We start from the raw sequence: 27,921 nt of genomic DNA, 5'->3' as shown, positions 1-27,921 counted from the left end.
AAGAGGGTAAACAACCGATACACTTACAACTGCTCTGGACCCATACAACCATTCTGTTTTCACTTTCAGTACAGTATTCAATAAGTAACATGAGATAATCAACACTTTATTATAAAACAGGCTGTAGGTTAGATGATTTTGCCCAACTGTAGGCTGATATAGGTGCTCTGAGCATGTTTAAGGTAGGCTAGACTAAGCTATGATGTTGAGTAGATTGGGTAGGTTAGGTATATTAAACCCATCAACTTATGATAGGGGAGGTAACCCCACTGTAAGTCGAGGAAGACCTGTAAAAGCTTTCTGCTCTGGTCTTCATTCTGCATGTACATGTAAAAAATTTTTTAAACTTGTATGCTTTTCTCCTGTTAATCTATATCAATTTAATTCTTAGGCCCAGCCACAGACCCTAACAGGGTAGAGAATTTTTCCTCCCCTGCAGAGTTGAACTTTATAGAAAGGGTACAATTCAGATTTTAGGAAAGAAGGAAAGAAATCAGGCAGTGACATGAAGACTGGTAAGGAGAGCAGAAAGCACATAGTAGGTTTAGAGGACGGTGAAGAAACCAGTCTGGTCAGAGTACAGCTTTTCTGTAAAGAACATAAACTTGAAAAGGCAGAGTGTGATGAGATTCTGAAGAGTTCAGATTAAGAAATGTGAACTTCAGTCAGCAGGAAAGAGTACTTCTGGAAAATTTTTACACAGATACATATAAACATTCCCTAAAAGTACACACAGATTAGACAACTTGAGAAAATTACTTGCTGAGCCTAATACATTATGTATGACAAAGTTAAAATAAAACTCATTTTCTTTAGGCAGAGAGAGTACCTAGAAAACACACATACACACACAAAATTCTGACCATTCACTAATCTGTTAAGATTTCATTCTTCTAAGCTTCTTGAATTAGAACTTCTCATGACAAAATGCTGACTTCTGATTACTAAGGATTTTATCACACAACGTGCATGAATCATTCTTGATTTTTCTTCTTTGCTTGTCTTTCCCATTCTTGAATATTTCATTACTTCAACATCAGCATGCAGGAAAAAGAGGGAAAGGACTAAAACAGAATCTACGGATTTTTGAAATACAGTCAGGGCATGATGTAAAGAATATAAAACTGCAAGTTCCGATTCCCATTACTAATAGTTTGATTTCAAAGAAGTCATTCAGTCTCACGGTGTCTCAAATGTTCTCACCTACTTTCTTACATACTTGAAAGGTTACTGCATTCAAAATATCACAAAAAAGTGGTCTAAAAACTAACTACCAGGGCTTCCCTGGTGGCGCAGTGGTTGAGAGTCCGCCTGCCGATGCAGGGGACGCGGGTTCGTGCCCCAGTCCGGGAAGGTCCCACGTGCCGCGGGGCGGCTGGGCCCGTGAGCCGTGGCCGCTGAGTCTGCGCGTCCGGAGCCTGTGCTCCACAACGGGAGAGGCCACAGCAGTGAGAGGCTCGCGAACCAAAAAAAAAAAAAAAAAAACTACCAGCATAACTCATTTTATTGTGCTTCACTTTATTGCACTTCAGACACTGCATTTTTTACATATTGTAGGTTTGTTGCAACCCTGCATTGTCAAATGATGGTTAGCACTTTTTAGCAATACAGTATTTTTTAAATTAAGGTATGTACTTTTTTTTTTTTTTTTTTGCGGTACGCGGGCCTCTCACTGTTGTGGCCTCTCCCGTTGCGGAGCACAGGCTCCGGACGCGCAGACTCAGCGGCCACGGCTCACGGGCCCAGCTGCTCCGCGGCACGTGGGATCTTCCCAGACCGGGGCACGTACCCGTGTCCCCTGCATCGGCAGGCGGACTCTCAACCACTGTGCCACCAGGGAAGCCCCCGTGGTATGTACATTTTTTAGACACAATGCACATTGCACACTTAATAGACTACAGTATAGTGTAAACATAACTTTTATATGCACTGGAAAGCAAAAACAAAAAATTCATGTGACTCGCTTTACTGCAGTCGTCTGGAGCCAAACCCACAATATCTCCAAGGTATGCCTTTACTTGCCATACAAATTATATCATTAAGGATTCAATGAGTAGAGTAAGAGTGAGATTACTGGCTAAACCAAGGTTTAAAAACCACCTGTGAGGGCTTCCCTGGTGGCGCAGTGGTTGAGTCCGCTTGCCGATGCAGGAGACGCGCGTTCGTGCCTCGGTCCGGGAAGATCCCACGTGCCGCGGAGCGGCTGGGCCCGTGAGCCATGGCCGCTGAGCCTGCGCGTCCGGAGCCTGTGCTCCGCAACGGGACAGGCCACAACAGGGAGAGACCCAAGCAAAAAAAAAAAAAAAAAAAAACCACCTGTGAGCAATAAGTGTTCTCTCAATGCTCTATGTTACCCTAAATTGGTATCACCCTACTAGTTGATACAATTCCTAAATATAACCACACTTCACCTGGTTAGAAAATACTCAAAGGAAGGGGAACAACTGACATAGTATGTCCCCAAAAACCAAAGGGTAACTCAAATCCATTTTTAACTCTCTGTAGAGTCCTATACGACTCTAAAATGTAAAGCATTCTAATAATCCTAAACAAAATGCGTTTGAAATCACAGCTCAGTACAAAAGGTGAGTATGAACTATAACCACCTACAGGCTAAACTATGAATTCAGAGAACTCTGAATCCGGATAATTGCAGGATAGATACATTTAATTATATTCTAGTTGAATATTAGACTTGTTTACAGAGATGTTGCTTGGTAACAAAAGCTGTGCTTTAACAACCCACTCAGTTTTAGATCTACTCAAGTATTTTATGCTCATAGTCTGAACACATTATGAACTATATACTACTGATATGAGAAACTAAGGACAAGTTTCTTGTTATCCTAGACATCTTGGAGATTTTACTGAAATAGTTTCATCGTTACAACTAATGTGACCAAAGGCTTTTAAAATACTTGACAATGGTTATTTTTAAGAGCTCAGTACCCATTTTTTTTGGCCAAAGTTGGACACTAAGGATACATCAAAATGTCCATGAGAGCCCGGCATGCATTCACATATTCTAACGTTATCTTTGTAATGACAGCCAACATCACTGTTAGAATTGTCTTCAGGGTCAACGAAAATGGCAGCTTATTTTTTTTCACAAATGAAACTGGAGGTACCACACGTTTAGTCAGCTTTTAAACTGAGGCTACCCAAGCACCACTGGAGTTCATCAAAAAGCCCCACAGAGTTTCACGTGCATTTAATCGGCTACAGAACATTCTCCCAGCCTACTTTTCTAACACCCGCTCCACCTGCTTTACGGGAAAAATAAAAGAAGAATTCAAGGGCAAGTTGTAAAGAAAAAAGCCACGAGCATTCCAAACCACGGACAAGACAGCGTTACGTACCAGACTCACACTCGGACCTTGCAACGTGCGCACAGAAAACTTAACAGTGACCGGTGTTCCGGCCGCACTCTCCAGGTGGACACCTCCACTGCTCCAGCCACGGGAGCCTACGGCACTCTTCCCGCCGGGGCACTGGGGCCACGGGAGACGGTCCCGGACGCGGGGTGCAGGCCCAGCCCGTCACGCCTGGCGAGGTCTCGGCGGCCGCTCGCGGCGCAGGCTGAAGAGCAGGAGCCGCAGGGCCAAGAGCGCCCCTCGGGCTCCCGACCCCTGGAAATGTGGGGTATCCCGAGAGAGCTCCGAAGGCGAAAAAGGCAGTGGCAGCAATGGAGATAAACCCCGCTCCTCCTCGGTGGACTGGCCTTCTCTGGGGTGCGGGGCCGGAGCCGAAGTCCGACTAGGAAACAACCCCGAGCCCGCCGCCCGCCACCCTTCAAACCCCGCAGAGCGGGCTGAGTCCCGAGACCGAAGGGCGCGCGAAGCAGGAAGTCCCGCCCCCACGTCGACGTCACCGACGCCGCGGACGCCAGCCGCGGCCAGAGGCAGTTAAGAGGGAGGCGGCGAGCGAGCCGAGGCTGGGGTAGTGCCCGACCATAGTGGGAACGGCGGGGCCAGGTTGGCGCTCCGAGAAGCCTCTTGGGGCCGCGGAGATCCCTAGAGCCGAAGGGAACGCACAGTCCGGGGCCCGGCACTTGCCTCAGGGAGCCAGAGTGACGCGCGCAGTTGAGCGGGAAGCCGCTCCCCCTCGCCTCCTCCCCACGCAACGTCTCGGCGGTTTCTCCCAGTTTCGCGCTTCTCCTGCGCTCCGCTGGCTCTTCCGACACTTTTTCTTCCCTGAGGGCACTGATAGTGGTCCTGCCGCCACCGCCGCCTGCCTTTGTGTCCGACCGTGCAGACGGAATGAGTCTCGAAGTCTCCTGCCTACCGCGTCGGCCATGGGGCCTGGGCCCACGAGTGGGGAGCCGGCGCAGCTTGCCAGGCGGAAACGGCCAGGTCAGGAAAGAGGCCCATGCGCGAGTCCCTCCCCGCACCGCACGCTCCAAATCTCAAAACGTGTTAGCTCGAGTACAGGGCCCACTGGGCTCAGTGGTATCAATGAACTATATGTTACAAATCATTGGTCAGTGGGAAAAAGATGATCTGAGGAATTACTAAACGCTGGGGACCGGCTTTACATCTGTTTCATTTGTTTAATACCAGATGACAAGAATTTAAATGTAAAGAATGAAACCATAAAAATATTACAAGAAAATCTAGGTGACTATAATCTTGAGCTGAGAAAGGCCTTTTCTAAGTATGAAGCAATAACCAGAAACCATTAAAGAAAAAACTCGATAAAAACCACATAAAGATTATTATCTACACACAAAATGGCATATAAATTTGTATCATGTGGAAAAAGAAGGAAAATATTCCTAATACACAAAAAGCTCATAGAATATCAATTTTAAAACTTAACACAATAAATAAAATTGGCAAAGGATATCAGTAGGACATTCTTAAACCAAGAAAAACAAACTTCTAATTAACAAATGAAAAGATGTTCAACTTGCAAACATCCTTTTTGTCTATCAGTGCAGATAGGAGGTGGGGATACAATTACTGTCATGCCTAACTGGTGTGACCTTGAAATTGGTACACCGTTAATTACCAAAATTTAACAAAATAATTAGGCTTTGCCCCAGCAAACTCATTTTCTAGTCATGCGCTCTAAAGAAAAGAAAAAGAAAAAGAAAACAGATTTACGAGGATGTTCCTCACCCCCTTTTTATAATAGGTGCTTATGGAAACAATGTAAGTACCATCACTAGGACACTAGTTAAATACGTTATGGTACCTACATACAATGAAATACCCTTGAGCCATTAAAAACGATGATGTAAATCTCTTTATTTACACAAAAATATGTCCACAGCATATAGGTTTGTTTTTCCCCCTAAAAAGCAGAGTACAGTTTAGCACGAACAGTGCTTCACCCAAACATGAGTATGCATGTGTATGTATGTGAATGTAAATACAAAAAGATCAAGAAGGATGTCAGCCAAAATGCAACTGATTTTTATTTTATCTTTTGACCTTTTCTATCTTGTTTGAATTTTGTATAATGAACATATCATTTTTACAAAAACAAAATTGTTTTAATTAAAGATGCCAGTGAAAAAGGGCCAGTTTACTACAGACCCTCACAGGTGGATAACCAATGTGAAGTAATGATATTTGGGATCTAAGTCTCAGCTTTTTAAGCGTCCACAGATTTGGTTACATTAATTTACCTAGAGTTGGACAAACTTTTGTCATTTGGACATCCTGATCTGACTCCCAGATTGGACTGGGTATCCTTCCTGTGTGCTCTCTCTATGCCTCTCATGGCATTTGCCACACTGAACTATAATTCCCTCTTTCTGTCACTAGACTGTTTACTCCTACCACACACACACGTCCTTTTTCTGCCATGTTATGTGCTTATTTTCCCCTGATTCCTTTTCTGTCATCTACTTTATTTTTCTGTGCATAAGTTTTCATTTTAACGTAATTACACAGATATTAAAAGGATAATTTCAACAACTTTATGCCAAAAAATTTAACTTAAGTGAAATGGACACATCAAAGTCTAATAATAACACAAATATGAATTCCAGCTGCTTCAAATTGTGATATTTACATTGCTAGTGTGAGTGTAAAATTTAGGGCAGTGAAAATATTCTGTATGAAATTGTAATGATGGATTATGTTATTATACATTTGTCCAAACCCAGAGAATGTACAACACCAAGACTGAATCCTAAGGTTAATTATGGATTTTGGGTGATTAGATGTGTCAATGTCAGTTCAGCCTTGGTAAAAAAAAATGCACCATTCTGGTGAATGATGTTGATAATGGGGGAGGATATACATGTGTAGAGTGGGGGGGTATATGGGAAATCTCTGTACCTTCATCTCAATTTTGTTGTAAACCTAAAACTGCTCTTTTAAAGTCTTTTTAAAAAATGAACATCTAAGATGTGTGCATTTTATTCTGTTAATCATACCACAATAAAATATATATTTTAAAGTGCTGATAAAGATGATTCCTTTCTGTTAACTGAAATACCAATGTCTGCTAGCAAGGTCACTTACTTAATTCCTTATATCAAGATATCTGAGAAATCTAACTAGTAATCATAAAGTTGTTAGGTGCACCCATATTCAGAGCAAAGGAAAGTATATGGTCCTGAGCGGTAAATCCAAACTGCAGAAAAGCTTGATAAGCTATCAAGCAACAACAAATGTGTTTGTTTACCATGGCAGATAAATGAAAGAAATAACTGCTATAAAAATGAAGGCTTTGATATCATGGAGCTAATAAATTTGCATTACACATACAAGAGTGGAATAATGGGGTCCTTAGGAACCTAATAGGAAATTGTTTTATAAGTTTAAATTTTAAATGAGAGGAAGTGAGGACATGTGGAGTATTTGATTAAGAAAGAGTGATTTAGGATATAGGAATTCTTTTGATAAAAAGAAGGCATTCCAGTATTGCTTTTCACATTTAATACTTTGTTGCCAAAGCCAGAAATAATGTAAGAAGAATAAGCTTGTATTTCAGAATGTCAAGGAAAAAAAGTTATATGTTGTATGGCTCAGTGGTAGACAGAACTATTTTTGTCTTCTTAAAATTTCACATACCTTCTCATTTTCTCATCTCTTCTTTCCTATTTCTCTTTCATCATTCTACTTTTCCTTCTTGTACTCTCAATATTTGCTGATATTCAGGAATTATAACTTGTTAGCTGACATAGTGGTATGTGATTATGGGTTTTTTAAGTAAAATATTTGTGAATGAAATAATATATCTGAGTGTTATCTGGGCTTTGCCTTCAATGATCTGAGAAGGTGGGGAATGTTATGTAGATCAGTGGTTCTCAAACTTTAGTGGAGCTACAAATCAGCTGGAGAGATTGTTAAAACACAAATTCCTGGGCCCTACCGCAGAGATTCTGGTTCAGTGGTCTGAGGTAATGCTAATGAATTTGATAAAAACGATTGGCCATTTATAACTGATCACAGTTGAAGCTGGGTTCTGATAAGTACGTAGTTCATTATACTTTAATATGATTCTGAACCCAATTTCAGTTGTGTGTATGGTGAGTGGGGAAAGGAGTTCCCACAGCACCGAGCAATTCTCCAGACATTAGCTGGGTGGCCTACAATTCAACTCAATTCTGACACAGCCTACCCAGAGACAGCATCAGATTCCACAGGTTAAGGGCTCAGTTCCACAGCCTGAGCAAATGCCCTTCCTTCAGAGGCCAATCACAAGCCCAGGTTACCACCTGTACTTCTGACTGACTGGCTATAGATTGGAGGTTCCCGTGACCCCTTCATCAGATTAGATTAATTTGCTAGAGAGGCTCACAGAACTCAAAGAAACATTTTACTTACTAGATTACCGGTTTATTATCAAAGGAGGTAGCTTAAGAACAGCCAGATAGAAGAGATGCATGGGGCAAGGTTTGAGGAAAGGTCACAGAAATTCCATGCCCTCTCAGAGTGCACCATTCTCCCCAAATTTCTCTGTGTTCACCAACCCGGAATCTCTCTGAAGCCCATCCTTTTGGGTTTTTATGGAGGCTGCATCACATAGGCGCGACTAATCATTGGCCATTGGCAACAGGTTCAACCTCCAGCCCCTCTGTCCTACTTGGAGGTAGGGGGAGGGGCAGGACTGAAAGTTCCAACCCTCTAATCACCTGTAGCTCCTCTGGTGACCAGCCCCCATCCGTAGGTACTTTCCCAAAGTTGCCTCATTAACATAACGAAAGACACCTTTGCTGATCTCTTAAGAAATTCCAAGGGTTTTAGGAGTTCTATGCCAGAAATGGGATGAAGACCAAATATGTTTCTTGTTGTAAATCACAATATCACAATTCTATTCTCTCTACTTCAGCATGTTTGAAATTTTTCATAATAAAAATTTTTTATAAAATGCATACGCCAACACCTGACAACTTCATTATACTTGCCAATTCTTTCCCAAGGACTTACATATTTTAATATGATATTTATTATAAATTAACCTCATTTTATTTATCCTTTATAATACAGGTAGGGCATTAAATTGATTTTTTTTAATGATGTATGTAGGCAGATTGCACTATATATGTGTTTCATTTGCAGATGGTTAAAAATATTTATTATAAAATGGGAATATTGAGTCCAATAAGGGTGACAGCTGCTAATCTAAGACAGTCTGTGGAGAAATGAAGGCTATGGAGAAGAGCAAGCCTTGGCAGCTAAATGGGCAGCTTCAGTGGTAACCAAAGCAGGTACCTCACCAGACCTGCCAGGATTTCTACTTTCCTAAAAAAGAGGCTTAACAATTCAAAGTATCTTGAGTTCTCCCAGGACATTTTCTTGTTCACCATTTGGGATTTCCTAACTATTCAAGATGGGAAAATCATTCTGAAGACAAATTGATTTTTCTCCAAAGAGCAGCAGGCTAGTTATTAACACTCCAGAAACTTGTCAGAGAGCTTCATTTTCAATAGACGACTACCCAGCACCCAGACAAGAAACAGCTGAGAACTGTTTGGGACAGATAGTCAAAGGCAGTGCCTGCACTTTGGAATCATCAAGGGAACTTTAAAAAATACTTATATCTGGGTCTCACCCTTCTGACTTAATTGATCAAGAGTAACTAGGCATTGGAAATTTTAAGTTACTCAGGTGATTCTAACGTGCGACCCAGACTGAGAACCATTGCTAGAAGACTGAAGCAGTGGTTCTCAAAATTTAGAGGGAATCCAAATCACCTGGAGGGGGTATTTTTGAACAAGTTCCCAGGTGATACTGAGGCTGCTGGTTTGGAGACCACATTTTGAGAACATAAAGCACTCTGCTGCACACCCTAAGGACAATGGCTGTCTCAAGGAAAAGCACTTGTGCTGTTGAGTGCTGAACTTGACACTTTTTTATAGAACACCATTTTTATTTGAAAGAATGCTGACAAAAGTTGTACAGACTTGGGTATTTGGGAGAGACATTTTCTCAAAAAGTGTGCCAGTCACTTCAAGGAAAATAAGTGATGCTATTTGATGCCAATGACAAAATTCGAACTTGCAAGTGGAAACTAGAAATTTGGAAAACTTGCATCCACCATCGTGCACTTGACTACATACCAGTACTTGAAAGATCTCTGTGGTAAGGTTGGTAGTGAGATTAGTGAATGTGATTTTTTTTGATATTATATAATGAAATGTGTCAATATTTGGAAAATCTGCATAACTCAGTGAAGCAGTATTTTCCAAACGAACGGTGCATAATGTTACCAAATCATGTATGGGTGACAGAGTCATTCAAGTTAGACCAACTGATTTTAATGTCACAGAATATGATATAGTTTTAGATTCCACATTGCAACTAACCTTTAAAAACTAGTACCTGTGGAGGTCTGGTATAGTACAAAGAATATCCACAGTTATCTGAAAAGGCCACTAAAATAGGGCCCCTTTTCCAACTACATTTCTGTGTGGGGCCAGATTTTCTTCATATACTTAACCCTCTGGGGGCAGAAAACGTTTCCCTTTGTCCATTCTACGTTCTTTGGCTGGCCTAATATTAAATTGACATAAGACTGATTAGCAGGAGAAAACTTATTTTTGTATGTACGGGAGCCCACATAGACCTGAGAGACTCTTCAGCTGTCAGGTAATTAATGCTTATATACCATCCTGAGCTAAGGAGAAGAGGATAGGGGTGTGAGGTCTCAAAGGGAAGGAAGATAATTCACAGGAAGATGAGAAGAGCAGATCTATGGTGAACAAATGTTTGCCAGGCCATGCAGATAAGTCTTTAGGATATAAAAAGTTATTTTTGGTAACAGTGCTCTTCTTGGCACAAGTTCCCTATCGGAATGGTTTTAGGCAGTTCAAGGGGAGGTAAAAAGCTCTTCCTGAGTCCACTGGGCCTTGACTGTCTTCAGTTCTTAATAATTCACATGCTTGCCCTGTAACCCCCAAAACCAAAAGCAGAATATCACAACAGACTGAATGCAGAATCAGATATGAGAAACCAGTTGTCTTCTATTAAACCAGACATTAAAGAGATTTGAAAAAAATTTGTGAAATATCACTCTTCTCACTTTTTTTTGTTTTGGCAAATGTTTAATCTTCATAAAGTTTTCTTTAGGTTACATGCAGTAACTTACTGTTATTTTACAGTAAATTAATAGGAAATTCCCAGGTGGTCCAATGGTTAGGACTCTGTGCTCTTGCTGCCAGGACCCGGGGTTCAATCCCTGGTCAGGGAACTAAAATCTCATAAGCTGCATGGTGTGGCCAGAAATAAATTAATTAATAAATATTTTTGTAAATTCTGTTTTAATTTCTAATAATGTAAATATTGCCAGATATAGGCCATATAAACATAAGCTTATTGAAGTCCTCAATAACTTTTAAAAGCATAAGGGAGTCCTAAGACCAAAAAATGGAAATGCTGTTCTAGAGTTACAGGAGTATTCTATTTCTTGAAATTGCAGCTACATAGATATTTGTTTTACAGTTATTTCTTAAAATATGTATACAAATTTTATGTACTTTTGTGAATGTTGTATTTCACAATTTTTTTTTTTTTTTTAGTTGCAAGTAAGGAATTTGCCTCTTAGTTTACTAGAAAAAGCAGGGTTTTGGAAGTAAAAGATTTATGATTCAAGTTCTCTATCTGTGTTAACCTGTTGTATGGTTTGGGGACCAAGAAGAAAAAATAGAATGCTGTAACACCACCTTCTGTAAAGCATGAAAGTGCTTTATGAACTATAAAGTGGTATGCAAGTATTGGCTACTATTATTATTGCAGAGTATCAACATATATATCAGTTTAAAAGTTTCTCTCTTCTAATCAACCTGCCTGTGGCCTTGAAGCAGACTTTTGAGAATTCCTTAAACCATCATGTTTTCCATTTTTATTTGACTTCCAAACTACTTGGAGTTAAATTTTTTGCACAGTGTTAACAACGCTATTGTATGTTTGTTACGGATTACTTTTCCTCCAAATAGTATTTAATCTTCTTGATTTACCTTTTTAAAACTGCCTAACTTATATGTATCTTAATATTGTTGAAGACCTCAAATACTTTATGGAAAAAAGAGGAAGAGAGTAAATCTTATATAAATTATAAAGGATACTGACAGTATGAGAGAGGAGATGGCCCTCACATGTCCTGTTTCCAAAGGTTGTGAGGCAACATTTGTGGCAGTCTCGTTTCCCTCTTTCTGTAGCACATCACCCTCACATAAATAAATAAAGCACAGGACTTTCATTTCCAGGCAGTTGTCATAGCAACTTTTGACTATCCACAGCAGAAGGAATTCTCATATCTTAAGCCCTGATTCCAGCAGAGCTAAGACACAAAGACTAAAAGGAACATTAAAGAATGATTGCAAGATGTAATGAAACTGGATATCTGTTATTCAGAACTTTTCCACTAAATGTATGTACTTTTTCCCCCCTGACATATATTCCCCCTTACAGGTTTCAGAACTCAACAGCAATAAATGGAATAGCTACCATTTATCACTCATTACATGCCAGATACATAGAACATTACATACGTTGCTTTTTTTTTTAAATACTTCCAACAACACTATAAGTGTGGTACTATTTTTGTCCACATTTTACTTTATGAGGAAATTGAGTTAGATAGATAGATGAAGTAACTTACTCGAAGCCACACAAGTAAGTGTTCAGCCTTTCAGCCTTCAACAGGGTTGACCACTCCTTAAAACATTCTCAAGTTTTCTCCTGCTTTACTGACCAGACACTTTGCTAGCTCCTTTGTTTCTGCCTGATATTTAAATGTTGGCTTGCCCACAACTTGGACCTGAGCACTCTTCTCTACCCAGATGATCTCTTCTAGTCCTGTAGCTTTAAATGCCTTGTATGTGTTGATAATTCCCAAACGTGTATCTCCCACCCCAGATATCAACATGCATTTCAGACTCAGGTATGCAACTGCCTGTTTGACACAGGTTTCTAATAGGTATTTCAAAGAAAATAAATCTTAAACAGCTCCCGTCCTTCAGTCTTCCCTGCCTCACCAAATGACAACACTGTCTAACCCAGACGCTCAAGCCAAAATCCCGGAGTCATCCTTGATTTCTGCCCTTTCCTCACACCCCACTGCTAATGTATAAACAAGTTATGTCAGATTTATACCCCAAATCTATCTTAAATCCACCTCTTTTCATCTCCATTGCCATCACTCTTGCCAGCTTTAAAGCCTTCAATGGCTTCCCATTGCTCTTGGAATATGATTTGAGCTCCTGACTATAGCCTAGAAAACCCTGCATGGTCTAGCCCCTCCTTCCTGCCCCAGTCTCCTATAGCTGTCCCCCACCATCACTCTTCTTTACTCACAATATCGTCCTTTCCTTCCCTCAAACACATCAAGTTCTTTTTGCCTCTGGGATTTTGTAGTATAAACAATATGAACTGTCTCAAACTTCTCTCAGCTCATCTTCCTAGCTGGCTCTTTTTCATCCTTCACGTTTTAGCTCAAATATCTTCTTAGGGATTACCTTATCTAAAATTGGCTTCCTGTCAGAGTTTTCAACCACCCACATCATTTTTATTAATAGCACTTACCAGTATCAGAAATCTTTACTATCTTCGCCCCTCTCGTTTATGTAAGCTCCATGGCGTCCGGGACCCCTACTGTCTTTTTCACTTCTACATTCTCAAAGCTTAGGAGCATATAGGACGTGCTCAGTAAACACTCACTGATGGAGGAAAGGAAGGAAAAACAAAATTCAATGCCAGGTTCCCATCCCAGGATTATTTTACTCTAAAACTGCTTTTAACTACCTCTCTATTTTTATTTATTCATTTATTATTTTTATTTCCTTTTTTAAACTGAGATATAATTGACATACAATATCATGTTACTTTGAGGTGTATATCATAGTGATTTGATATTTATATGCATTTCAAAATAGTCACCATGATAAGTCTAGTTACCAACTGTCACCATACAAAGTTGTTAAAATATTGACTATATTCTCTATGCTGTACATTACATCCCCATGACTTATTTATTTTATACTTGCAAGTCTGTACCTCTTAATCCCTTCACCTATTTTGCCCTCCACCCCAAGCTCTGTTCTCTATATCTGAGTCTGTGCCTGTTTCGTTTTTGCATTTATTCTGTTTTCTAGATTCCACATATAAATGAAATCATACAGTAATTGCCTTTGTCTGACTTATTTCACTTAGCATAATATCCTCTAAGTCCATTCATGTTGTTGTAAATGGCAAGATTTCTTTCTTTTTCATGGCTAATATTCCTCTAGATAGATAGATAGACAGATAGATAGATAGATAGATAGATAGATATAGATAGATATGTATCTCACATCTTCTTTATCCATTCATCTATTGATGGAAACTTAGGTTGCTTCCATATCTTAGCTATTGTAAATAGAGCTGCAATGAACATAGCGATGCATGTATCTATTCAACTTAGTGTTTTCGTTTTCTTCAGATAAATACCCAAAAGTGGAACTGCTGGATCATATGGTAATGCTGATTTTAATTTTTTGAGGAACTTCCAAAATATTTTCCATAGTGGCCATACCAATTTATATTCCCATCAACAGTGCATGACGGTTCCCTTTTCTCCACATCCTTAACAACAGTTATTTGTGGTCATTTTGATATTTGCCATTCTGACATGTGTGAGGTGATATCTTATTGTGAGTTCTATTTCCCTGATAATTAGTGATGTTGAGCATCTTTTCATGTGTCTGTTGGCCATTTGTATGTCTTTTTTGGAAAAATGTCTTTTCAGGTCCTCTGCCAATTTTTTATTCAAGTTGTTTGTCTTCTTGATATTAAGTTGTATAAGTTCTTTATATATTTTGGATATTAACCCCTTATCAGATATATAATTTACTAACATCTCCCATCCAGTAGGCTGTCTTTTCTTTTTATTGATAATTTCCTTCACTGTGCAAAAAGCTTTTTAGTTTGATGTATTTAGTCCCATTTGTTTAGTTTTGCTTTTGTTTCCCTTGCCTGAGGAGACAGGCCCAAAAATATATCACTAAGACTGATGCTAAAGAGTATACTGCCCATGTTTTCTTCTAGGAGTTTTATGGTTTCGGTCTTACATTCAAGTCTTTAACCCTTTTTTTTTTTTTTTTTTTTTTTGCAGTACGCGGGCCTCTCACTGTTGTGGCCTCTCCCGTTGTGGAGCACAGGCTCTGGACACGCAGGCTCAGCAGCCATGGCTCACAGGCCTAGCCGCTCCGTGGCATGTGGGATCTTCCCAGACCGGGGCACAAACCCGTGTCCCCTGCATCAGGAGGCGGACTCTCAACCACTGCGCCACCAGGGAAGCCCTTTAATCCATTTTTAAATTTATTTTTGTATATGGTGTAAGACAGTGGTCCAGTTTCATTCATTTGCATGTGGCTGTCCAGTTTTCCCAACACCATTTATTAAAAAAACTGTCATTTTTCCACTGTATGTTCTTGCCTCTTTTGTAATAGATTAATTGACCCTATATGCGTGGGTTAATTTCTGAGGTCTTTATTCTATTTCATTGATCTATGTGTCTGTTTTCATGCCAGTACCAAACTGTTTTGATTACTATAACTTTGAAGTATAGTCTGAAATCAAGGAGTGTGACACCTCCAGCTTTGTTCATTTTTCTCAAGATTGTTTTAGCTATTCAGGGTCTTTTATAGTTCCATACAAATTTTAGGATTGTTTGTTCTACTTCTGTGAAAAATGCCATGGTATTTTGATAGGGATTGCAGTGAACTTTTAGACTGCTTTTAGATAGTTTGACAATATTAATTCTTTCAATCCACAAGTGTGATATATATTTCCATTTATTTGTGTCATATTCAATTTCTTTCATCAATGTCTTAGAGTTTTCAGAGTGCAGGTTTTTCACCTTCTTGGTTAAATTTATTCCTAAGTATTTTTTTGATGCAATTGTAAATGGGATTGTTTTCTCAATTTCTCTTTCTGATAGCTCACTATTAGTGTGTAGAAACACAACGGATTTCTGTATATTAATGTTGTATCCTACAACTTTGCTGAATTCATTTATTAGTTCTAACAGTTTTTTTGTGGAGTCTTTATATATATTACCATGTTATCTACAAATATTGCCTGTTTTACTTCTTCCTTTCCAATCTGAATTCCTTTTACTTCTTTTTCTTGCTTAATTGCTGTGGCTAGCACTTCCAATACTATGTGGAATAAAAGTGGTCATAGTGGGCATCCTTGTCTTGTTCCTGATCTTAGAGGAAAAGCTTTCAGCTTTTCACTGTTGAGTATGATGTTAGCCATGGGTATGTCATTTGTGGCTCTCATTATGTTGAGGTACATTCCCTCTATACCCACTTTGTTGAGAATTTTTATCATAAATCGCTGTTGAATTTTGTCAAAGGTATTCTCTGCATCTATTGAGATGATCATATGATATTTTTCTTTGTTTTGTTAATGTAGGATATCATGTTGATGGATTTACAGATGTTGAACCATCCTTGCATCCCTGGAATAAATCCCACTTGATCATGGTGTATGATCCTTTTAATGAATTGTTGAATTCAGTTTGCTAATATTTCATTGAGGATTTTCCTTCCTATTTTAGCTTTTCAAGATGATTTCCAGTTATATTATTTTGCTCTAACTCAAGACTAATGCCTGGGGGCTTCCCTGGTGGCACAGTGGTTAAGAATCTGCCTGCCAATGCAGGGGACACGGGTTCGAGCTCTGGTCCGGGAAGATCCCACATGCCACAGAGCAACTAAGCCCATGCACCACAGCTACTGAGCTCGTGCTCTAGAGCCCATGAGCCACAACTACTGAGCCCATGCACCACAACTACTGAAACCCACATGCCTAGAGCCCGTGCTCCGTAACAAGAGAAGCCACCGCAATGAGAAGCCCATGCATGCACCACAACAAAGCGTAGAAAGCCTGCGTGCAGCAACGAGGACCCAACGCAACCCAACAATAAATAGATAGATAGATAAATAAATAAATAAATAAATAAATAGATAGATAGATAGATAAATAAATAATGCCTGAATCCCCCAAGACCCTAAGTTTGAGATGAGAGTGAAAGAAGATGGCCTGTGACAGAATGGAATTGGAAGAGCTCCCAAACAACTGCAAACCTACCTTATCCTACTATAAATTCTTTTAGCTTTGTGGGGGAGGAAAAAAAGATAGAGGACACTATGGCACAGTTTTTAATCCCTCAGAAATGAGGGTTGAATTCCTTGAAACAAGAAAACATAGTCCGCATCACATCCTTCCCCACCAAATTCCCAAGGTGTTTAGGAAGTTGTTTATAAGCAAAGAACATTATTCCAAAATGTTAACTTTGGGGATAGAATTGACAATTATACCAGATTACTGCCTCTCATTTTCATTCATTTATTATTGACATCAAAATTATATCTAAATAACCCTTGAGGAAGAAAGACAGAAGGAAGGCACAGGATATCAAAACCTGAAGCATTAGGAGGCTAAGGACAGCCTGAGGAAATTACTGGATGTAGGGGAGGAAAAGTATCCTTTTCCTCTACGCTTCCAAGTTCTAGGCTGGGGACTCTGTAACAAAAGACAAGTTAACAAGAGAAAAGCATACAAATTCAGTTAATATAAGTTTTACACAGCATGGGAGGCTTCATAAGGAAGTGAAGACCTGACCTAGTGGTTAAACCTGAGTATTTTTATGGTAGGTTTGATGAAGTGTGGAAAGTCATGAAAAAATGTGATAGGACAAAGTGTGTCCGCAAAGCATAGTAAACTGGTGGTGACTTAGCAAGACCTGTTCATTCAGATTCTTCTCTGTGTCCTTTGTCTTCAGAGATAAGGATGCTCCTTTTCTCCAAGTTTAGGGAGGACACCTCTCATATGAGGGGTTTATGACCTGCTTCAGTGGAAGGTCAGAAAATTCTTCCTTCACAGGCCATTTCTCAAATTCCTTCAACTTACAATAGTCAACATTAAGGCACCATATTTTATGTTAGGGTGTTCTCAACCGTGTCATGGATGTTTCTCACAGCTGATCCCCCTGCACTAACTCAAAATTGGTTGTAAAGTCCAGCCAGTTCCTAGGGAAAGGAATAGGGAAAATGATTCAAGGATATTCTTCCACGCAGAATATAATTTTAATTTATACAAGTTTCCAAAAAATCTAAATCTCAAATATCTCACTCTACTTCTGGCATCAAAAAGAAGCATGCCAAGGCCTGAGAGAGATAAATTATTATAATTTGCATGTTAGCTGGCTTTCAATAACCTTGGCTCCTGAGCCTTTTAAATGTCAAGGGTTTTAGCATTAAAACACTTAGCTTTCAACACTTTAGAAGCTCTCAGTGCTAATGTTTTTGTTTTGTATTTTAACTAACAGTTCTCTGGCTGAAGTCGTTCATCTTCAAAACACTTAAATTCCTAATACATAAAAAACTTGCAGGCAGTTTGAAGAGTTTGGGCCATAGTGATAGACTGAAAATGAAATTTGCTCTTGACCTTGATATTGACTTTGCTGTGACTGTACAAAAATCATTTATCTTCCTGAAGTTTCAGTTTTTTAATTATTAAACATTAAAAACTATAGGGATATTATTTTGAGATCATTGGAGAAAATGGACGAGTCTAGGTTATTTGTAGTTATACTCATATCTAATCCAATTATGTAAATGCTATTTTAAAATATCTTTCTAATTCTGTACTATATAAGTTTCATACAATGAAAACAAAATTTAATTTGATAGTTTGTCAAAATCTAATATCTCCAGTTTCCTTTCAATTAGGGTGAAAGAGCCATGCTAAAATTGAAATAATAGAACCTCCAGACTTAATTTTGTCTTTTCTTGTGCTGCACAGAACCATACCTCTTTACTCTGTCTGAAAAGTTTTCATTAGTCAAGGTTCCACTCTCACACCCCTGACCTTGGATCTACAAACACCACAATTTTATATGAAAAGACATTTTATATAAGAAAAAATACAAACATCAAAAAACATGAAAATTCTTGTAAACAAAGAATGCAAACTAAAATTAGATAATTTTTTCACCTGGCCATCTGGCAAATATTAAAATTAAAATTGGAAAATATTAAAACATAGTTTTCATTATGGGCTAAGGTGTAAGGAAACAAGATTTTCGTAGAATGCTAGTGGGTGTATATATTGTTAAGTCCTTCTTGAGGAGCAATTTGATAATACCTATCACAAGTTTCTAATTGTACTTCGATCCGCATGGTAGTAGACAAAGATACAAAAATAAATATCAAGTGTCAGTGGGAACGTAAAGTCATTGGAACACTTTTACACTGCTGGTGGGAATGTAAGCTGGCACGTCCACTTCTGAAAACAGTTTGATGTTATCTGATGAGGTTGAAGATGTGCATATCTCATGACCCAGCAGTTCCACTCCTGGGCATGTAGTCAAGAGAAACTCTTGTTCATATCCACACTGTTTGTAAGACCAAGAAAACAGAAACAATCCCCACTGTCAACCAACAGTGCAATAAATAAATAAACACAGCAGTGAAAATGGATGCTCTCAAGAACACTGTTGTGAGGAAATAGTAAGTCACAGAATAATGTATACAGGATGATTCCATTTGTATAAAACTCAAAAACATGCAAAAACTAATTCATATGTAGTTTAGAGAAACAAATATATGTGGTAAAACTAAAAACAAGGTAATGATGAGCATAAATTCAGGACAGTGGTTAACTCTGAGGGAGAGGAAGGAGCACAAGTTGGAGAGAGGCACACAAGAGACTCTAAAGGTAACAAAAATATTGAGCTTTTTCCCTTAAACTTGATGATGAGTTATGGGTGTTTGGTGAGAAATATGCTTCTTTATACTTCATAAATATTTTTTTATCTAGTCAATGGTTAATAAAAACAATTTAAAAATTTAAACTAATTGTTAGTCAACATGAATATAATGATTTTGTTGATATAAAACTCTATACTTATTAGGTATATAAACTGCATAAAAGGTGTCTGCAAGGGCATAGTCTAATGTTATAATCACCATTATCACCTAGTGATTGAATTTGGGCTAATTTTGCTCTCTTTGTTTTACTTTACCATGTTGTTTGTTTTGTTTTATAAAGGACATGCATTCTTTTTTTTTTTTTTTTTTCCCTTCCTTTTTTGTGGTACGCGGGCCTCTCACTGTTGTGGCCTCTCCTGTTGCGGAGCACAGGCTCCGGACGCACAGGCTCAGCGGCCATGGCTCACAGGCCCAGCCACTCCGCGGTATGTGGGATCCTCCCGGACCGGGGCACAAACCCGTGTCCCCTGCATCAGCAGGTGGACTCTCAACCACTGTGCCACCAGGGAAGGCCCATTCATTTTTATAAAGACAAAAAAGCTACTTTTTCAAAAAAGATAAAACTATTAGGGTGTTCATCACAGTATTATATATCAATATATTATATACTGAGAAGTAAAGAATTAACGTTATCCAAAGAGAGGTCTGGTCTTTGCTCTCAGCTTCTGTGAGGTAACCTCTAAGCCCTTGGAATGTCCTGCCTGGTAAGAGTGCCTTTGCTTATCTGGGGCCTTTGGGCTACACCAGATTGTCAGTGCTAACAATGAATTGACGGTTGGGGCCTTGAGCCACGTTGTATCAGCTTAAACCCTATAGGAGCTGGAGGCTAAGGTCAGCCACGTAGGTAGTAGACCATATCTCTGTGACCAAGCCCCAGTAAAAACTCTGGACATCAAGGCTCAAGTGAGCTTCCCTGGTGTGCAATGCTTATGGAGTATTGTCATGTATATTGTTTCTGAGAGGAGCTAGGGCTGCCCATGACTCCACTGGGAGAAGACAGCTGGAAGCTTACTGCTTGGAACTCTCATGGACTCTGCCCCATGTGCCTCTTTCCATGGTTGATTTTAATCTGCACCCTTCCACTCTAACAAACTATAAGCATGAGGGTAACAGCTTTCACCTAGTTCTGTCAGTCCTTCCAGCAAATTATTGAACCTGAGAGTGGTCTTGGGGACCTCCACACTTTCAGTTGGTATCAGAAGTGGCATTGGTCTTGAGGAGGCCCAAAATTTACACATATATATTATCAATTATAAGCAAAACAAACAAACAAACCCTGGAAGCCACCTAAATGTCTACCAACAGAAAATTAGTTAAATAAATTTTGGTATATTCATATCTTAGGACACTATTGTCATTAAAATCCTATAAAAGAGTGTTAAAATGATATATTAAGAAAACAAGCACCAAGACAATAATATTTCTTTTTTAGTAAAATGTGTGTGTGTGTTTGTGTGTATAATTCTGTGAGGGATGAATCAGACACAGATTCTGCCTTAAACGAGTCCAATAACAGAGATTTTTAAACAAGTGAACACATATTCACCCAAAATCCTCTCCTGAGTTCCCTGTGTCTGTGAATAGCACTCCCTTCTTTAGTTAACTTCTCTCCCTCTTACACCAACCATGTGGTTCCAGCTATATTACCAGGTTCTTAATGGTCCCATCCTCCTGCTCTTAGCCCATTAGTCTAGAGTGGACCCCTAATCTAGGTTGGGCCTGTCATGGTACGCTACCCCACTGACCACAGTTGACTGGTTGGGGAATGAGTCAGCAAGAGCTCTACCACAGAACTTATAAAAAACAGTTGTAAAAAACTGAAGATAGGAAAAACCAGTTGTCCCTACATTGGAAATTTAGGAACTGCCAGTGGCAGTAAAGTTAGGAAAACAAACTGACAGAGAAAGTACAGCCAATTCTCAAAAAGACATATAGTAAAGAGAATTTTAGAGTCATGGTCATGTTTGAGACTAGATCCAGTTTTCCTAAGACCGAACTGCATTCCCTTCCCTTTTGCCCGTTGGTTATACAAGCCTTCAATTATCTGATCTTTCCCATTATCTTTCCCATCAGTTTCCCTATTGCTTAGGCTTCTTGAGATGGAGTTATGTGCATTTAAGGGTATTAATTAATAAAAAATTGGCCAACTCAGAAACATGAAATATCTTTGACTTCTTTCTCTTATTTCCCACATATAAGCAATCACTAAGTTTTGTTTATATTCCCACATAATACCTCTACTATCTGGTCACTTCAGCCACTTCTCTCAATCTTCACTGCCATTGCCTTAGGTCAGGTCACCATCCCTCCTGCTCCCCTTCTCCCACTTTTTATTACAACAGCCTCCTAACTATCTCCTTATTCATTAATTCACTTATTCAGTAAATACGTATTGAGTGCCTAGTATATACCAAGCACTGTTTTAGGTGCTGAAGAGATAAGTAGTAAACAAAACAAAGCCCCTGTCTTCATGAGGGCTCTATACTCCTTATGTAGAGGATACAGTTAATTGATGAACAAATGTATAGTAAAATATCTAATGGTGATAAGTGCTATGAAGAATCTATGCCCCAATATTGTAGTAATGGTCCCCAATCATGCCTTCCAGTATCCACACCCCTGAGTATTTTCCTCCCACAATGACTCTGGCTCAACTATATGACATGTTTTAGCCAACATGACATCAGCAAATGAGGTGCAAACAAGATACTGAAAAGTACTTGTGTAGTGGACTTGCTTTCTCTGGCTTCTGAGAATTCTTCTGCTACCATATGAACAAGTATTATCCCAGCCATTTCAACTATTCCAGCTAAGATCCTATACATGTGAGTGAGGCCATTGAGACCATCTGGCCACAGCCAAACCAGCCCCAACCAGAAGAACTGCCCAACCAACCCACAGAATGTCAAAAAATAATAATGTTTGTTGTTTTAAGACACTAGGTTCGGGTATGGTTTGTTACACAGCAAAAGCTAACTAATAGAGCATTATAATGGAGCAGAGTGATGGGGAGCTGCTACTTAAATGGGGTAATCAGAGAAGTCCTCCTTGAAGAGATGACATTTGAACAGAGGACTGAATGAAAAGAGGAACTGAACCATCTGGCTATCTGAGGGAACAGCATTTCAGGTGGAGAGAACAGCATTCCAGGCAGAGGGAACAGCATGTGAGTACCTTTGAGGCAGGAGCAATGCTTGGCATATTAGAAATAGTAGGTTTGTCAATTGAGTTTAGTGTCCAAGGGAAAAGAGCAATAAGAAATTAGAGGTGGTTGTGGGGCAGTCATATCTTGCTATTGCAAACAATGCTGAAGTTAATACATTTTTATAGATGTTTTACATAAGCGACATTATAGCTATAAGGTAAGTTCACATAATTAAATGGCTGTGTCAAAAGGTTTGTGCTTTGGTATTTTTCACAAGTGTTGCTAGATTGCCTTCCATTAAGGTTGTAACAAGTTACTATGCCACCAGCAATATGTTACTTGCAATTATCAGAGTATTATCTAACGCATTGATCTTTGCCAATCTGATAGGTGGAAAAATGGTTTTAATTTGCATGTTTCTTATGAATGAGGCTGAGCAATTATTTTACACACTTCAGAGCCATTTGTGGTTTTTTTCAATGAATTGCCTATTTATCTTATTTACCCATTTTCCTACTGGATTGTCAACCTTTTTCTAGCCCTTCACATACTAGGAAAACGAGGCTGTGTCTGTGATGGAGTCACATTTTGAAAGAAATCTGGCTGCTGTAAGGGATAGACTGATGGGGCAGGCATGGCAGCTGGCAGACCTGTTAGGAGGTTACCCTAATGATCCAGGTAAAAGAAGATGGTGGCCAGGGTTAGAAATGTAGAGGTAGAGGTGGTGAGAAGTGGTCAGACTCAGGAGAATATTGTAATAATATCTAATGTTTATTGAAGGTTTACTTTGTATTAGGCACTGTGATAATGACCCTATAAGCATTTTCTCATTCTACTTTTCCAATAATTCTATGAGGGAGGTGCAATTTTCTTCCACTTACAGAAGCAGGTTAAGTGGGTTTGACTCCAAAGCCCAAGTTCTTACCCACGATGCCATATTCTCCATAGCCTCCTACAGCCTGTAGTCCTGCAATCCATTCTCTCTGAGTCAAAGTGATCTTTCTGAAACGCAAGTGTGTTCTTGTCGCTCTCTTGCTTAAACACCCTAAGGTGGCTCCCCAAGCCTTAGGCATCCAGCATCTGCAGAGCTTTCAAGATTTAGCCCCAGTTAACTGTTGCTACGCCTCCCCACCGGGGCTCCTCCATCCCCTTACACAGAACTGCTCACAGTTTGGAGCCCAGGACACTGCGCTCCACCGTCAGACCCAGGCTGTGGCCTCCTCCATCAACAACATCCTTCCCAATCCCCAGACTTTCCCAGACTAAGTCGCACTGGCCCTTCAGTCTCAGCTTAGACATTGGCTCCTCTGGGAAACTGTGCAGGAAATACACTTCCTCAAAAAAAAATCCTGGGTTAGGTGGCCCTTGTATGTTTTACCAAAGGATCCTGTAGTCTCCCCTTCACTAGTATCCATAACTACTGTCCATAACTAGTGTCCATAATTTCCCCACAATTCCTCCCAACTGGACTATAAACAGAATGGAGACAGAAGCAATATTTACTTTTTTCTTAAATATTTCTATACAATGATTTTAAAAGGTAAAAAGACTTAGGTTTAGGTAAAACGATTTACATTGCTTACACATCAGAGTATAAAACGGTATTCCCTCACTATCTACGAGAGAATGATTCCAGGACACTCCCACCCCACCCCCGCCACTGCCCTGCCCTGCGTTACCAAAGTCCGAGGATGCTCAAGTCCCTTACCTAAAATGGCATAATATTTGCATATAACCTACACACATTTTCCTGCATACTTTACATCAACTCCAGATTGCTTATAATACCTAAATACAACGTACATGCTATGTACATAGTTGCCAGTGTGTGCCAAATTCAAGTCTTGCTCTTTGGAAATTTATGGAATTTTAAATATTTTCAATTCATGATTAGTTGACTCTTCAGATGGTATGAAAGATTCACTGTACAGTGAAAAGTCTCTTTCCCCTCCCCATCATCCCCCATTGACTTTGTTTTCTTCCTTTACAAGTAGCTATTATAGTTTCTGTTTACCCACCTGAAAAATGTTTATGCGTGATCCAAGACTAAACATATATGTGTATGTGTGCGTGTGTGTATTCATTTCTCCTGCAAACATTCCACACAAATGGTAGCATACTATACACATTTTTTCTGCACCTTTTTTTTACTTAGAATATATTGGGGACCTTTCCGCATCAGTACATAAGGAGCTTCCTCTTCTGTGTGTGTGTATGTATGTGTGGGGAAGGCATGCACTACATTTGGTTCACTGTTACATTCCTCACGGCCTCAGCACAGGGTCTGGCACATGCTAGAGTTTTATATGACTGTTTTATTGAATTGAATTAAATTACAATATAGGAAGTTGATAATAGTAAGTGCCGAGGATATAAAAATGACTAATAAGCACACAAAAACATGCTCATCACCATTATTCAGCAGGGATACGCCTATTGAAAGCACAGTGAGATTTTACTACCCACCCACCAGAAAGGCTAAAACAAATAAAATGAAATATCTGGCAACAGCAGGTGTTGGCTAAGACATGTACAAATGGAGCTCCTCTACTGCTAGTGAGAATGTAAATAAACTGATACAGCCACTTTGGAAAACTGTTGATAATAACCACTAAAGCATAACTCATATGCATCAGTTATGACACAGCAACTCTATTCCTCCATATATGTCCATCAGAAATGCTACATATATTCACCAAAAGACACATACAAGTAAGTATGCAATAATGGCTTACCCTTGCCCAAACAAAGGTTTGCTTCTTGAGCAGCTCCTAGGAGGTAACCTCTAAGCCCTCGGAAGGTCTTGACTGGGGGCTTTAGGATATTCCAGATCATCTGTGCCAGGGGTCCTCAACCCCCCTGGACCGCATATGGGTACTGGTCCGCGGCCTGTTAGGAACCGAACCACACAGCAGGAGGTGAGAGGCAAGCGATCACATTACCACCTGAACGATCCCCCCAACCCCCGTCCATGGAAAAATTGTCTTCCACGAAACTGGTCCCTGGTGCCAGAAAGGTTGGGGACCACTGATCTATGCTAGCAATGTGATTTATGGTCAGGGCCTCGGGCCACATGGTATCAGATTGACCCCTGGAGGACTTGGAGATTAATGACACTCACGTGGGCAGTCACCATATCTACATGACCCCCCATAAAGTCTCTGGACACCAAGGCTGGGGTGAGCTTCCCTGGCTGGCAATAATCCACACATATTGCCACACATCACTGCTGGGAGAAGCGAGTGCTGTCACTGGGAGAGGACAACAGAAGCTCACACCTGAAACTCTCCTGGACTCTGCCCTATGAACCTTTTCCCATTGATGATTTTAGTTTGTATTCTTTCACTATAATAAACCATAACTGTGTATAATAGCTTTCTTTCTGAGATCTGTGAGTCCTTCTAGTGAATTATTGAACCAGATGGTGGTCTTGGGTACCTTCCCAATGGCCATGAGAATATTCACAGAAGCATCACTCATAAAAGACAAAAACTGGAAACAACCCAAAAGAAAACAGTTCAATAAATTGTGGTATATTCATACAATGGAATGCTCTACAGCAAGAAAACAGACAAACTATAACTACATGCGACAGCATGGATGAACCTCTCAAACATAATATTGAGCAAAAGAAGCCACATAAAGGAGTATAAGTGTATGATCTTATTTATAGAAGGTCCAAAAATTAATCTACGGTGATAGAAGTCAGAATAAGGTTGCCTTTAATATGGAGCAGAGAGAGAGAAAGCAAGCTCTCTAGTGTCTCTTCTTATAAAGGCACTAATCCCATTCAGGAGGGCTCCATTCTCATGACCTACTCACTTCCCCAAGGCCCCACCTCCTAATACCGTCACATTGCGGGTTAGGATTTCAAAATATGCATTGGCAGAGGGGGAGCCACATTTACTCCACAGCACAGGGAGAGGGCACAGGGTTGTTTCTGGGGCACTGGTAATGCTCTGATTTCTGATTGGGATGGTGGTTACAAGGATGCATTCACTTTGTAAAAGTTCATCAAGCTTGACACAGGATTTGTGCGCTTTTCTGTAAGTATATTATACCTCAACAAAAAGTTCACTCCCTTACACACCTATTATAATGCCAGTGAAAGAAAAAACGAAAGGGAGAGAGGGAGAGGGAGAGGGAAGGAGGGAAGAGAAGAAGGAAGCACACTGGCAAGGATGCAGAGTAACTAGAATTCATTGCTGGATGGGCATGCAAAACGGTAGAACACGCGAGCCACAACTACTGAAGCCCGCGTGCCTAGAGCCAGTGCTCCATGACAAGAGAAGCCACCGCAATGAGGAGCATGTGCACCGCAACGAAGAGCAGCCCCCGCTCGCCGCCAACTAGAGAAAGCCCGCGCACAGCAAGGAAGACCCAATGCAGCCAAAAATGAATAAATAAATAAATAAATTAGGGCTTTCCTGATGGCGCAGTGGTTGGGAGTCTGCCTGCCGATGCAGGGGACATGGGTTCGTGCCCTGGTCCGGGAGGATCCCACATGCCGCGGAGCGGCTAGGCCCGTGAGCCACAGCCGCTGAGCCTGCGTGTCCGGAGCCTGTGCTCCGCAACGCGAGAGGCCACGACAGTGAGAGGCCCGCGTACCGCAAAAAAAAAATTAATTAATTAATAATTAATTAAAAACAAAAAAACTTGTATACAAACGAGCAGCTTTACTCATTATCTTAAAAAAAACTGGAAGAACCCAAATGTTCTTCAACCGGTGAATGGATAAATGAACTGTGATGCATCCAATAAAGGGCTACTATTGTTGTACTCAGCGCTGAAAAGCAGTGAACTGCTGATCCGTGCACCGACCTGGGTGAATTTCATGTAAGTGAAAGAAGTCAGACTCAAAAGGCAACACATGGTATGATTCAATTTATGTGACAGACCAGGTTGCCTAGGTTTTGTGGAAGGGGTTGACTGCAAAGGGGCACAAGGGAATTATTGGGGGTTGGATATGTTATATAACTTCATTATGGTCCTGGTGGTTATACCACTAAATGTGTTCGTCAAAACTCAGAAATGTACACTAAAAATTAGGGGGAGTTTTACCGTACAAAAAGTATACCTTGATAAGTCTGACTAAAAGATACATAAAAATGTTCAAAGCTTACTTTAAAATGATAACAATAGGTGCCACAAGAGATGTAAGGATGAAGCACAGAATATGGGAATTTTATTTCCAAGTGAGAATCAGGACGGCTTCATGGAAATGTGCATATTTAAGCTGGGCCTGCAATGTAAATAATATCTGGGCCATCACGATTTTGAAGAACTAATTTCCAACTTGAATTTATAGGAGAAAATATCAGAGAAGATCAGATTTATGCACCTTTGCCATCAGTACATCCCACAGCGACACAAACCAACTAGAATCTGGGAGTCACTCGGCCCAACCTGTCATCACACAACAGTCACACTGCTTCTGCTTAAGAAATGGTTCAGGGGCTTAAAAAAGAAGAGTCCTTGGGTCTTCCAGGGAGTTCCAAACTTCCTCCACAATGTTTATCCCTTCAGAGTAAGAAGAAATGACCCATTAATAACAAAA

General features: G+C 40.0%; 1 protein-coding gene across 11 annotated transcripts in view; it reads right to left on the bottom strand.

The window, feature by feature from the left end:
• The window catches only part of CEP83 (centrosomal protein 83), a 135,680-nt gene extending 110,512 nt beyond the window's left edge, over nucleotides 1-25,168 (bottom strand). For 3 of the 11 annotated variants that reach the window (XR_009565565.2, XR_009565566.2, XM_060306612.2), the window contains exon 1: nucleotides 3,360-4,325. The gene's annotated coding sequence lies outside the window, so the exon portion shown is untranslated. Of the gene's footprint in view, nucleotides 1-3,359; nucleotides 4,333-12,983; nucleotides 13,118-25,099 lie in introns of those variants that run through there. The other 8 variants (XM_030856379.3, XM_030856380.3, XM_060306608.2 and 5 more) reach the window with 7 other exon arrangements.
• Between the last annotated feature and the right edge of the window lie 2,753 nt (nucleotides 25,169-27,921).

Source organism: Globicephala melas, chromosome 10 (genome assembly GCF_963455315.2).
Source record: "Globicephala melas chromosome 10, mGloMel1.2, whole genome shotgun sequence".
Taxonomy (NCBI): domain Eukaryota; kingdom Metazoa; phylum Chordata; class Mammalia; order Artiodactyla; family Delphinidae; genus Globicephala; species Globicephala melas.
This window is presented reverse-complemented; position numbering and strand designations above follow the sequence as displayed.